Below are 13,353 nucleotides of genomic sequence, written 5' to 3' on the forward strand. Positions count from 1 at the left end.
AAATGACAGGAAAAGGCAGGGACGTTAGCCGGAGCTAAGACTTCCTGGCTACCCTGTGCATTCGAATTGGGGTTAAGGGATGCAAACGTGATGGAAGAAAAACAAAAACAAAATAAAGAAAAGTGGGCACATAAATGTGATGGAGCGCCCTATACAATTCTAAGAGAGGATCCTTGGTCACTGGCCTAGACACTGGTTAAGGCAAAATGTCCTAAACGCGTAACCCCGCTATTTGAAGACATTAGGGCTGCGTGATACAAGCCCGTGAATACACACAAAGTGCCTCGAGCAGCCAGGCGGTCGGCAATTTTTCGTGTATTCGCGGGTTTCTTCAGGCTCGAAAAAAACAACAACACCTTTATGTAGCACGTATTCAGCAACAAAAAGCTGTATCGGGATTTATCATGTTGCTCTACAACTTTCTCATCGACACTTTTAGCATAATTATAATATTTGAGAAGATAATTAGTTAACGAGGACTAATTTGTAATTAGGCGGAACGCGAACAATAATCTGATTATCTCCAAGCGACTGCAAACAACATTACCTTGGTTCTGTGTCCAGCTATATACGTGGCGTTTGCACATTTTGAAATCTCGGTGCATGATAGTTGGGACACCCTACATATATTCCTCCTCCACGAGACTGGCTTCCCACACATCACACAGACATTTTGGCACTTTGACCCTTCCAATGCTAACGTGTTAAAAAAATAATAATGATGTAGTGACGGTTCGCACGCTAGATATTGTAGTTGAGAGGCTTGCCGAACTGCCAGCCAAAGCTGTCATTCTTGCGGGCCATTGCCGATTGGTTCCTCTGTGAGGCGCAAATATCTAGAAAGCCTGCCCACCTGCATGAAGGTGGGAGCCTATCTTCATGTGTTTGTATATCTTCCCATTTCGTTCCAAGAAAGTGTTTTATGCCCGTGGCGCATTTTGCGACTATTCAGACTCTGCGATTCATTTTCAACGTCGGCTCCACGTGTCAAGATATTAAGGTAGATTTTTAGCCGACTCTGCAAAGGCGGCTTCAAAAAGCGCCCATTTGCTTTTTCTTTATAGTTACAATTATTCCTTTAACACGGGCTATATATCCGATGTGCGATATAAATAACGTCACTGATTTTTTATAGAGGAAGGCTCTGCATGAATGGAAAATCATCTACAGGTTGTCTTCATTCCCGAATACTTGTACTGCGACAGCAGGCAACAGCTGGAAACCGGGTTAACTCTGTCTGTCTGTCTGTCTGTCTGTCTGTCTGTCCGTCTGTCTGTCTGTCTGTCTGTCTGTCTGTCTGTCTGTCTGTCTGTCTGTCTGTCTGTCTGTCTGTCTGTCTGTCTGTCTGTCTGTCTGTCTGTCTGTCTGTCCGTCCGTCCGTCCGTCCGTCTGTCCGTCCGTCCGTCCGTCCGTCCGTCAGTTGTTACTGTGTCGTCTTCGTAGTATGCAGTTGGTGGAGTGGGTGCATGATTGTAGTAGTTTGCACAAAGTTTGTTGTTGAGGGAAAGCTAGGAACGGGTGTAGTCAATTCATTTCAACAGTGTAATTTTATACAAATAATCAAAGCTGGTATGCGACAACGTCTGGATCCTTAGCCATAGGCTAGTTATGGATTCATGCAGTTATACAAAGAAAAGTAAACGAGTCAGACACGAGCACAATCGTTTGTTTTGGATCAAACAAACAAGACAAAAACAAAAAAGAAAAAGAAAGAAAGAAAGAAGGAAATGCAACCAAACAAAACCCAATAAACTAAGGTGCAGACCATCGCAGGAGGCAGAAAGCCACGGCCCCCGCCGGCTTGGGCGCGCGCCATTCCCCGCATGCCGACCACAGCCACTAGTCACCAGACCATAGTCACCACAGCAACCGCTATTACATATATGAGTTCTGAATAGTTTCCTATTGGGCTTGTTCTTACATAGTATTGAATTTGAAAACAGTGGAAAGAACGGTACAAGGAAGGGAAACAGAGGGTACGTTCCATTTCTAAGCGTTCAGGGCAGTAATGGAACGAGTGCGTTCTACGACATCTATTCAGCTTTCGGTTTAGTCTTTTCTGGCAATCCTGAAGCCCTTGGGTTCAAGCAAACATGTCTGCCGTCAAGATACGTAAAAAGCGATCGGAGGTTTGGTGGTACAAAAAGTAGGGAGACCACTAACAACGCAGGTGTACAAAAACAAAGTTCCCAATAGTGGTTCAGAAAAGTTGATGCTGAGAATCCGTTGTGTGTGCGCGCCCTTCTTTAAAATATAGATAGGACATCAGGCAACATAAGAAAAAGAGCTTGGTGGTGCAACTCACCACTTCGTTTCAAAGGGGAAGCTCATAGCATCCATGAATCTATCCTTGCGGGGCCCACGGGTGCTCAGAATGCCAGGGTAGGTAGTAATTAAGAAGATGGTTCCTTAGGGGAAATCCAGACAAGCATCACCGTCAATAAAAGAAAAGGAAGGAAATCAGAAAGAAGAGAGCTCGCCTTGCAATAGGCTACATAAATATGTAAGCCTGCACAAGAAACAAAAAAAAATGGTTAGAGAATGAGGAGCAGTTAGAGAACGAATAAGTGTGTTTGCAATTACAGAAACGCACCATAGAGGCTTGAAATATGCACCATTGATTGAAAATTAAGTTCGGGAAAGGTGCAACAGAACTAAATCGGTAAGAAATGGAGGTGGAGTGGGAATGCTCATACGTACATCAGGGAGCCAAATGGTAAAGAGTGAATTCAGTATCAAGAACATTTTGGTTATCAGACACAGTGAGTTGAAAGAAAACTGTTGTTGGTAACGTATTTTAGACGGGAAAAATTGCGAAGAGAAAAATCAAGAGTTAGTTGAATGTCCAAGTGCTCAAGTTAAGGGTTTCAGGAATGATGCCGAAATTATCCTGTTAGGTGATATAAATACCCACATACAGGATCTAGACAACAACAGAGAGTTAATGCTATATCTTTATGAGCAAGGTAACCTTGTTACAATGAATACGGGGCCTAAATGGGGCGGCCAGATCCTGTGGGAAGTCGGAAATAGGCGATCGACCATTGATTACTGTCTCATGACAGAAGGAATTTACGATAAGTTGAGAGAAATGGTCATTGACGAAAAAGGGAATATAGCAAATAGGGAGTGACCATAAACGTATCGTTTCTAAAATGTGACATGTAGTTGGGAAAGAGAGCAAGGAGCGTAGAATGTCCAGTCTGTATTTGAACGCTGAACAAGAAAACTATAGTCACAAGAGTCGAGAAAAAACTTGGGAAATGGCCAAGCAAAATGTGGGGATATAGGGAGATTCTAAGTGTAATGTCGAGAGAAATAAGGAAAGAGAGGGAACATGTTTCCTGAAAAGGAAAAAGGAAACCGAAAAGCAGGTGTCACAGGGAGATACGGGAAGCGATCGATGAACGGCAAAAAGCATCACGAGAGCATATGCAGGCAAAAAAGCGCAGTTGCCGCAAGATGAAATAGGCAGAAAATGGGAAATATACCGGCAGAAAAATATGATTAAAATACTGGTTCAAGCAAATATTAAAGATGATATTGAACGTTGGTTGTCAGAAATGCATCAGAAAAAGAAGGCCGCAGCTTGTATGTTTCGGAACCTCATCAACTTCCTGGCAGGAAGCGTGGAACAATACAAAAACATATCCAAGACGAAGATGGAAAGAAACTGGAAGAGGACGCAACAATAAATTACATCCGAAAAATTTCAGCCGAATCATTTCAAGGCAATGACGGTTCCGTTTTTGAGAAAATGAAAGAGCATATACGAGAACTAGATGGTACAGGAACTAAAGCCAAAAAGTAAGGAAGCTCTGTTGAAAGCAGCCGAAAAAAGTCACAGGCCTTCGCGGCACAAGCAGCACCGTCGCAGCGTAAGCTTGAGGAGCGGTACTATAGGAGCTCCATTTCCGGCACCACACACTACAGGGTCTTCGTGGCGAAGTTTCTTGGCGTCTTTTTCATGAGAACGAGCTGAACTGTCCGCCCGGTGTCGACGGCGAGCCGCGGCTTGTGCTACGGCTTGTCCTGCTATCTGCACAGTAGCCTGCTGAGCGCGACTTTGCCTGGTTGTAGCCAAACGCTTAGCTTTGCGATTCGCTTCTGCAGTAGTGGTTCGTACGTTGCGAGGAGGCGCCATTACGTGTACCGAAGAGTAAACACAGGAATGCACACTACTTGGCGCACATATTACATCCCTTGACCCGTGGCACGGTACGTTGCTGTTGATGATGATGAGGATAATGATGGTTTATTGACATCCCTTTCGAAACGGGGCGATGACAGAGAGACACCTAGCATGTTAACCAGGTCCAGCAACATCAAGCATGCAACTGCTTGATGTTGCATGCTTGGTTAATAAAATCCTTGATGCCTTTTCAAGTATGGAGAGGTTTCACATTAACAGAGACGTGGGCGTGTTGATCTGTTGTCGGACCAGGTGTTCCGACATGTCACATGTCGGAACACCTGGTCGAATATAACGAAACTGTAATGCAGTGTTTGTCACATCGCGCATGTCACATCGCGTGTCAAATGGCATGATAAGATACTTATAATGCTTATGATGATGATTCAAGCGCATTCCCTTTGACACAGGACGGTAACAAAGAGTCGCCTAGCCAACTTGAATTAATCAGGCATGCAATACATGTTTTTCATTACATCAATATTTATACATCTCCATAATCTTTTTCATCCTCAAGACCTGATATCTACCTTGTACTGCTACCTATGCAACTACTACATGGCGTGTCACCTGGTGCAATAATATAATATGGCTCACGCATAGGCGCTACGCGGCGCGTATCTCGCATCGCAAGGCAAGTGGCATGATACGATGCTGGTGGTAGTGATGATGATGATGATGATGATGATGCTTTATTGGCATCCCCTTTAAAACGCGGCGGTGACATAGTCACCTAGGCAGCTTGATTTAATCAGGTACACACACAGCATTTTTATAGCATTCTTCTATACATCTCCTTAAACTTCTTTTTCTCGCTCAAACCTTCTTTAGATGCCTTGCACTTCTACATGTCCATCTGCTATATAGCGTTCTACCCGGTATAGTAATACGCAACTGCAATGCAAAATGTGCACGTATCGACACCAGGACGCGTTTATAGGACATTTTTTCGGCTGCATGCTAGCAAGCGCTGGCGTGGCTCAGTGGTAGGCTAGCTGACTACCACGCAGCGGGCTCGGGTTCGATCCTGGCGGCAACTGGGAATTTTTGCGCTCGTTCCCGGCGATAGCCGCTACGGACACCGACGGCGGCGGCGGCGGCGGCGGATAATTTCGCCAACAGAAACTGCTGTTGGAATGACCTCATAACAGCTCACGCTGTAGAAAGCTTACAAGATAGGCAAATACCAGACAGTCGGCCACAAAGTAGAAATAATATAATTTACGAAGGTAAGACGGAAAAATATAGAATTCTCTTACATAGGCCATTGATCATTACATAGGTAATATACAGGTTAGCTATGCAGGCGATTAAGTTAAAAGTGCAAGCATGGGCAGAACATAATGGCGTATTGGGAGTACTTCAGAATCGGTAGGCGTCTGGATGATAACTTAGTCATTCTTACGAAATGTATTGAAATATCCAGGATAGAACGGAGACAATTATATGTGGCAGTAAACCATTGATTTGGGCGAGTTGGTTCATAGCTATTGAAAAGGCGCAGCGCGACTGGGATAGCGAGTAAGAAACACAAACCACATCCCAAGCGCTTGTGATGTGGTTTGTGTTCCCTTGTCTCCGTCCCAGTCGCGCTGCGCCGTTTGAACAATTATATGTGACTTTTTCAGATATCACCGGAACGTATGCCAACGTAGGCCACAACATTTTGTGGGATATTCTGGAAGGCGAAGGCTTAGGCAATGATTTTATATAACTTTGGAGGAAGATTTACCTAGAATGTACCGTTTGGGTTGAATGGAAGGGGATGACAAGCCAGGAAAAAGTTGATATCACCAAGGAAAAGAGACCGGGGGGGCCTTTAACCCAACTGCTGTTAATGAAATACATAGTAAAGATGGAAAGTGCGCTTGAAGAAATCCATATCAGCTTCCAGGCCTATTTTATGCCGAGGATATTGTATTGCTTGCTAACAAGCAAAGTCAGTTGCAACATTTGGCTAACATCTGTCGACAGGAAGGTGAGAACTTAGGATTTAAAGTTAAAAATTAAGTTTTATGGTATTCAATGAAAGCAGTTAACAGACAGTGTTAATACGGGGTCAGGAAATACATCGCATAAAAGAATACAAATACATTGGCGTATGAATAAACGAAGGCAATAGACACGTGGAAACAGGGGATATAATAATAATTAGCAAACGGTAAGAGAAACGCCGCCATATTGAAACATGGAGCTCTATGGGGATGCAATAGGTGCGAGGCAATGCATGGTATGTAGAAAGGTATAATGGTTCCAGGACTCACATTGGAAATGCGTTTGTTTGCTTGAAGTCAGGGGTAGAATCAGGAATCGATTACCAAAGGTCAGTGGGACGAATCGCACTGGCCGCTCACGGGAATTCTACAAATGTAGATGTGCAGGATGATATAGGCTGGAAAAGCTTTGACGTGAGGAAAGCTCAGAGTAAAATTGATTTTGAAGAAGAATTGAGGGAATTAAAGAAAATAAATGGGGTTGCGAGAGTTTTCAGGTTTTTATACCCGAAAAAACATTGACTCACAGTAGAGGAAAAGAACTAGGAAGCTTAACAGCACGTGTGCAATCGGTATAGTAAGCAAACTGGCAACAAAGAACCTATAAGGAAGGTTAGAGAGGCTGAGACGATATCATGGGTGGCGGCAATGGAAATCTGCTATCAGCGACTACCTAAGAGGAAAAAACGAAATGAGGAAAGAAACGATTTATTATAACTTAAAGGGAAGCTTTAGTTTTCGAAGGGAGATAGGATGTCATAGATCGGGCAGTTATAAAGCGATGTACATTAAGGAAAATGAAGCAAGTGCTTATCATGAAGGTATGAGCAGTTTAACGGCCGGGAGGAAGAAGAAAGGCTTGACAGGACACTGAGCGTCAGTCCTGTGAAGTCTTTTTTTCATCCCCCCCCCTTGCCCTTAAACCGATCTTACAATAATGATATGTTACACCAACTGGCCGAGCAAACTACTGTCATGAAGCATATGCTTGCTGCGGAAAAGCTAGCGAAATTATGGAACCTGTTGTATTAGAATGTGAAGATATCTACCTGGCGTTCGGTTTAGGCTCAACAAGAGCTAGGTGGCGGAACCCGGTGCCACGTTTCAAAGGGAACACTCATAGCATCTATCTATCCACGTTTGTCTGGTTCGTGTTTTCTTCAGTATAGTGCCAACCTGAATAACGTATACCCTAACTTCAAAACGAGAACGGTAAAGTACTCCGAAGTCGGGAACGCGAAGTCGGCAAGCCCGCGCAACAGATCCGTTCTATACTGGCGGCTCACGCCGAATGTAGCACCACATTTTTTCTTGTGTATCTTTAGTACAACATGCGCTATGTGTCGAGTAACCGTCTAAGGTCGACCAATTGCACGTCATATTGCACACTGTCTCAACTTCTGCAAATTAACGAGGAAGCGATTACGTAACATTTCACCCTTGCGAGTGCTTTCAGACGTGCACGAACGCGGTTTATCTCATAGCCTTGTCGGCTGCTTTCGAGCGAACATTTACATTAATGTGATGTACGCCATTGTGGCGTCGATTACCACGGAAATAATGCTATGAAGTGCGTTTCAGATACCGTGAAATGATACGAAAATCAAGGATGCAGCGATAATATCACCACCCATCACACGATGCTGCATCTTCATCTCTGTGTTTATGCAAATAAAACAGTTCTTAATCACAATAAACACAAGAAACACTTTATTGATACATATGGACAAGCAACAAGAACAAGAACACAAAAAAGTGGTTTACAGAGAAGTCTTCTTTGGCGTCTTTAAACGAGTTTGACGTATACGTGGGATATGGGTATCTACATCTGGCTTTTTGGTCAGAAAGCCTCTAGTAGAGCGTCGAAAATGGCATCCAAGTGTGGCATCCAAGAAAATGGCCTTCAAATGGCATCCAAGAAAGCGAGACTTAGTCGCAGAGTATGTGTAGGGCGCAATTAGCTGCAATATTGTTGAAAATTAACCATATTGCACCACAGACTACAGTGTCTCCAGGGTGGTAGACTAACCTCCCCCTTAGTCAGTGAAAAAAAAAAAATAATAATAATACGGAAGACATGTGAATCAAAGATGACGCTAAAGAAGGTAACGTCGACGTACACGCGCTGAAAAAAAAACGCGTATGGAAAAACTTCCCATGGACAAAAGAAACAGAGCGTCCGGGAAAAAATGTAAGGTCTGACAATTAAGGAACCAAGTAACGCAAATAATGCAAAATATCATGCAATTATTCAACATTGCAGCACATTTAATTCTTCAATTTCAGTAAGTACAAATACATATAAATTGTACGCGGTCCATGTTTTCTTTTGCGTCGGCTTTGGTTGCCATGCCATTTTTTCCCGTTGGCTGCGTACCAGTAAGTAATAAGAGCCGACTTGAAGAAGCGACTACGTCGTTGGGCCGTCTTGAATGTCTCAGGAGGATAACACGGCAGCAATGCTGTGTCGATTGCGCCGGACGAGTAAGGAAACATTATCGAGCCTGCCTTGGGAGTATTACGACCGCGTGCATTCAACACGTTTAGAAATATCCTGCGATTAAATCGCAAACGGCAGCGTAAGTTGTTTAGCGAGTGTTTCCGCGTTTCTTTAGTTTCGCCTGTATTTAGGAAACTTTCACCAACCCGCAGCGTTGTTCCCACACGCCGCTTTTTCGTACACTACTGAATGATCACGTGCGCAGCTCATTTGCTTTATGTGGCTGCTATCTGGCAAGTGAAAGTGTAATATCATTTAAGTTCAAAGCCGAAAAGATTGTATTGAAGGAAAAGGAAAAGACAGTTGCGAAGAACAGCTGCCTAATCATACATCTAACGCCCTCACAACTATGTCAGTTTCATCAGAAGATATGTGATGACGCATAGTTTCTTTTGTGAGAGAAAACAGTTGATACCTATCTAAAATTTATTAATTCTGCGGGTTTACGTGCCAAAATCACGATCTCATTGTGAGACAGGTAGCAGTTGTGGACTCCGGATTAATTCTGACAACCCGGAGTTCCTTAACGTGCGCCTAATGGGCGGCTTTAATGCACTTGCTATGCTGCTCGTACTTCAGGTAACCATTATTCAAGCGATGCCCCCTACCAGAATATAAGAAATACGTGGCTTGAAGTGCGTGGCAGAGGCTGATCTGTTTAAGTTATCCGCCTTCACACAGTTTTCTGTCGGCAAGTAGCTTAATTTATATAACCGCGTCAGATTTTGAGCGGTGCCTTTAACACTGCCGGGATGAATTGTAAAGGACTGAAAATGCCACGAATGAGAGAAGTTGTTTTTCGCACTGCAGCGCACAAAGGAGAAATAGCAAGGTTAACGGTGATATGAAAAAAAGAAATCAGGAGAGAAAACCGAGTTTACGGGACAGCTAAAGCGAACGATGGTTTCACGGAGGATGGTGAAATAGGTCAGATGTGTGGATAACGCCTTAGTGGGGATGAGTACGGGTACAATCGAACACTTCGAATTGGCTCACTAAGAAAGCCGGAAATAGCAAAAAAAAGAAAGAGCAAAAGGAGGGAATGTGAGGTTTATGAAGGGCGTGTTCTCAGCTGGGAGCCTGAACTCCGTGGAAGACGAATAGGGGAGATATGCTTTCAGCAGCCGTACTTCTAAGAGCAGCGAAGCGTGGCTAAACGTCAAATTCCGCCCTCGCTTCCAATTTCTCTCTACCGTGTTCCGTCTTCCCTCCGTCTTTCCTGCTTCACTATTGTTTCTTAGAAGACCCTTGATGGCTGTATCCAGCCCTTCCAGGTCGGGAAAAGTTTAATAACGCGAGACAGAAGAACGTGGTAGATAAGATGGAAAAGAAGCGAGGGGATCGAAAAGCAAGTGCTGATCATTGTTCGTGCTCTACTTCTCAAGTTGATTTATTCCCTGGGACAGGAAGCGAATGGCTTGATTCGTTCAACGAAGAGTCAGATTGCACTATCGCAGGGAACTCCTGCGGGAAAAAGTAAAAGGAAAAAAATTACAGATAAAAAACAAGAGCAATACGACTGAGCGACAACAGTATACCTGTAAAACATAACGAGAGAACGTTAGTGAAGCCTAACTTTCTCTAAGGGGGTTGCAAGGAAGTGTTTCATTTGACTCCGGCAAGTTAACAATGGCGTAAAGAACCGGAGATCGCGCCAAGCACCTGTCATTGATTCATTAAAAATTAAATAAATTAAATTATGGGGTTTTACGTGCCAAAACCACTTTCTGATTATGAGGCACGCAGTAGTGGAGGACTCCGGAAATTTCGACAACCTGGGGTTCTTTAACGTGCACCTAAATCCAAGTACACGGGTGTTTTCGCATTTCGCCCCCCATCGAAATGTGGTCGCCGTGGCCGGGATTCAATCCCGCGACCTCGTGCTTAGCAGCCCAATACCATAGCCACTGAGAAACCACAGCGGGTTCATTGATTCATAGTGAAATATTTAGCGCGCACAGTTGACAAGGACATAGTGAAGGGAGACGCATGAGCGCTTGACTGTGTCCTTGTCAATTGTGCGCGCCAAATATTTCAATATGAATTTGTACCAATTCGCCCAACTATCAGTTCTGCACCTGTCATTGTATCACAAGGTAAATCGCTGGTAAATAATATCTGAATGAAAAAAGTCGCAGCTTCGCCCAAAAAGCGAAGAATTCATGCATTGCCATATGAAAGTATTATGCAATTGAATGAAGTAAGAGTTATTGGCCTTACAATTGCAGCAAACAGTGTTGACACCTCTCACAGTCGAAACACAGTTTAACAACAGGTACAGGCAGCATCCTTAAGCGGTACATTTGCGTTTTCTTTGACTTTGGATTTTTCTGCATAACCTTGCCGTGCTTTCTAGTATACGCTCGGCATGAAACTTAAAAGTTCACATCACAAATTTTTTGTGTAATTTCGGACTTAGAACGCAAGTATCATAGCATAGAGGGCCTCGCTTTCCACATCGCCCTGGCCCTGTTTACATGTCGCGCTTATTTATTCACGTCGCACATTGTCCCAGGTGTAAACCAATCCCGCTGCGGGTGACGTGGCTGACGTATATACTTCTTTTCAAAAGCGATATTACACGTTCCCCCTTGCGCTGACTTTCTTATTTTTTTCTTTTTAAGTAGTGGGCCAAGTTCTCACGCTGCCCTAAAACTTTCCGCAGGGAGTTTGCGCCTTCTGTTACAAGCTGATAAGGAGCGAGGCGTTTCCAAAGAACCACCGCTGTAGTGGCGCACTTACTCTCTCATGCCATAACTCTTTCCCTAACCTCCGCTACTGCGTCGGTCTACCCCGTGCTGTTCCCCGGAGCACGTACGGCTCTGTCAAAAGCTTCCTGCGGCCTGCGTGTCCTAATTTCCCGGAAGGCCTTGATCGCGTTCATACGCTCAGCTATAGCGATGATACGCTAATAAGGCGGGTACAGATGCGTGGCTTCAGCGAGAGAAAGGCACGAAGAAAGGAAGCAAATCAATGTTTTCCAAGTCGCTTTTTTTCTTCGGCAAGCGCATTTATGCGCCGAAATGGCAGCCTAAGACAATATAGTTGTGTATTACAGTTTCCCGCTTATTAACGTTAAATACATTTATGTAGTGTGCCAGGAAACCTGTCGTTGTAAAGAGAATATTGAATTGAACATTCAAGGATAAAAAGTTCACCGACGATTACGATAGTTTCTAATGCTAAATTTGAGCGCAGCTGTATACGTGAATGAGGTATGCGTGTAAATATTTTGTATTATGATTACATAGGTACAAGGGTTATATTATAGGTAGATAATCACCGTTCATTTGGTAACAACTTGCCCACTTTGCTATCTTGCTTCAGCGTAGGTAGAGAACTCTGTGAGTAGCGTGGCTGGTGCGGGCAATCTGTCTCGTGCGGTAGGTTGCAAACGGAGCGAAATGTGGCGCGACTGCCTCGCTAATCGGGAGATTGCGAGAGGTAGCGCGTGGGTGAGGCGTGGGCACGATTCACAGCAGCCGCCACATGCGGCGCTTTGTTTCAATATTTGGACGCGCTCGCCGCATGCCATCTGTGAACAGACGAGGGCGCGCTACTCTGGCGCCATCTCGTAACGGTTGTCGCCGCAGAGCCCGTCTTCCTCCTCCTCCACTTTCCGCCTTACGATTCCGCTGAGCCCTCCTGCTCCGTTTTCCCCCTCACGCTCTCTTCGCTATCGCCGTCTTTCATGTCCGGCTGCGCACCTCGTTCGTTCTTTCATCCTTCGCTGTGCTTCTTCACTCGGTTGCGCCGACGCCGACGTTCAAAGCAGAGACTAAGAACTGCGCTCTAAAAACTAGTTTTGTTTGTTTGTTCAGCATTCTACTGTCGTTGGTGTGTTGCCAATACAGACGACGCAAGTACGCCTCTTGGATTGATGAAATTACGCAATTCAGCATTATGACACTGTTTAGACCCTAGTACACTTATACCATTGTATATATCAGATCATAAGAAACCAACAAAGACACCAAGGACAACACAGGGGAAATTACTTGTACTTATTAGTTGAGTTGAATAAATGATAAATTAATGGCGATGAAAGTGCATGAAAAAACAACTTGCCGCAGGTGGGGAACGATCCCATGTCTTCGCATTACGCGTGCGATGCTCTAACCAATTGAGCTACCACGGCGCCGTTTCCCCATTCACTTTCTTGGGTATCTACCTGCTACAACTAACCTTGAGAGTGTTAGCTAGCGCCAACAGTCGCATACCTTGGCAGCGGACGTGGAACATCCTTTCTGCAGCAGGCGTCGCGAGTGCATGATCTTTTTGGGTTAAGGCAACTGGTCAATAAACCCCACATGCTACCTGAAGGCATCGATGTTGCCGGATTCGATACCTTCGTTATGTAATTAAGGAGAAGAAAAGGAGTTGCCAGAGAGGCTTAGCAGCGTTCGCGCCATGAGTAATACACTTGAATAAATTAGCGCTTCAAAGCACAAGGGGCAGTGTGCGCGCACGTCCTTGTGTTATGCGCGTTCTTCTGCTCTAGTACGTTTTGCGTGGTAATGCTCATCCGGGTACTTGCTATACCTTTGACACTTGATTGGCCGCGCCATCTTGCCGAAGGATATTAGAAAATTCAATGCCGTTTACCCTCTCACCGCCTCACGGCACACCAAAACCTTCATTACTATTTCTTAGGTTCTATAATGTAC

The 13,353-nt window shown here is 44.4% G+C and overlaps 1 non-coding gene across 1 annotated transcript; it reads right to left on the reverse strand.

The window, feature by feature from the left end:
- Positions 1 to 12,751: 12,751 nt before the first annotated feature.
- On the reverse strand, positions 12,752 to 12,824 carry TRNAT-CGU (transfer RNA threonine (anticodon CGU)). Its single transcript has one exon. It is a non-coding gene; the product is annotated as a tRNA-Thr (tRNA).
- Positions 12,825 to 13,353: the final 529 nt, after the last annotated feature.

Source organism: Dermacentor variabilis, chromosome 4 (assembly GCF_050947875.1).
Source record: "Dermacentor variabilis isolate Ectoservices chromosome 4, ASM5094787v1, whole genome shotgun sequence".
NCBI classification, from domain to species: domain Eukaryota; kingdom Metazoa; phylum Arthropoda; class Arachnida; order Ixodida; family Ixodidae; genus Dermacentor; species Dermacentor variabilis.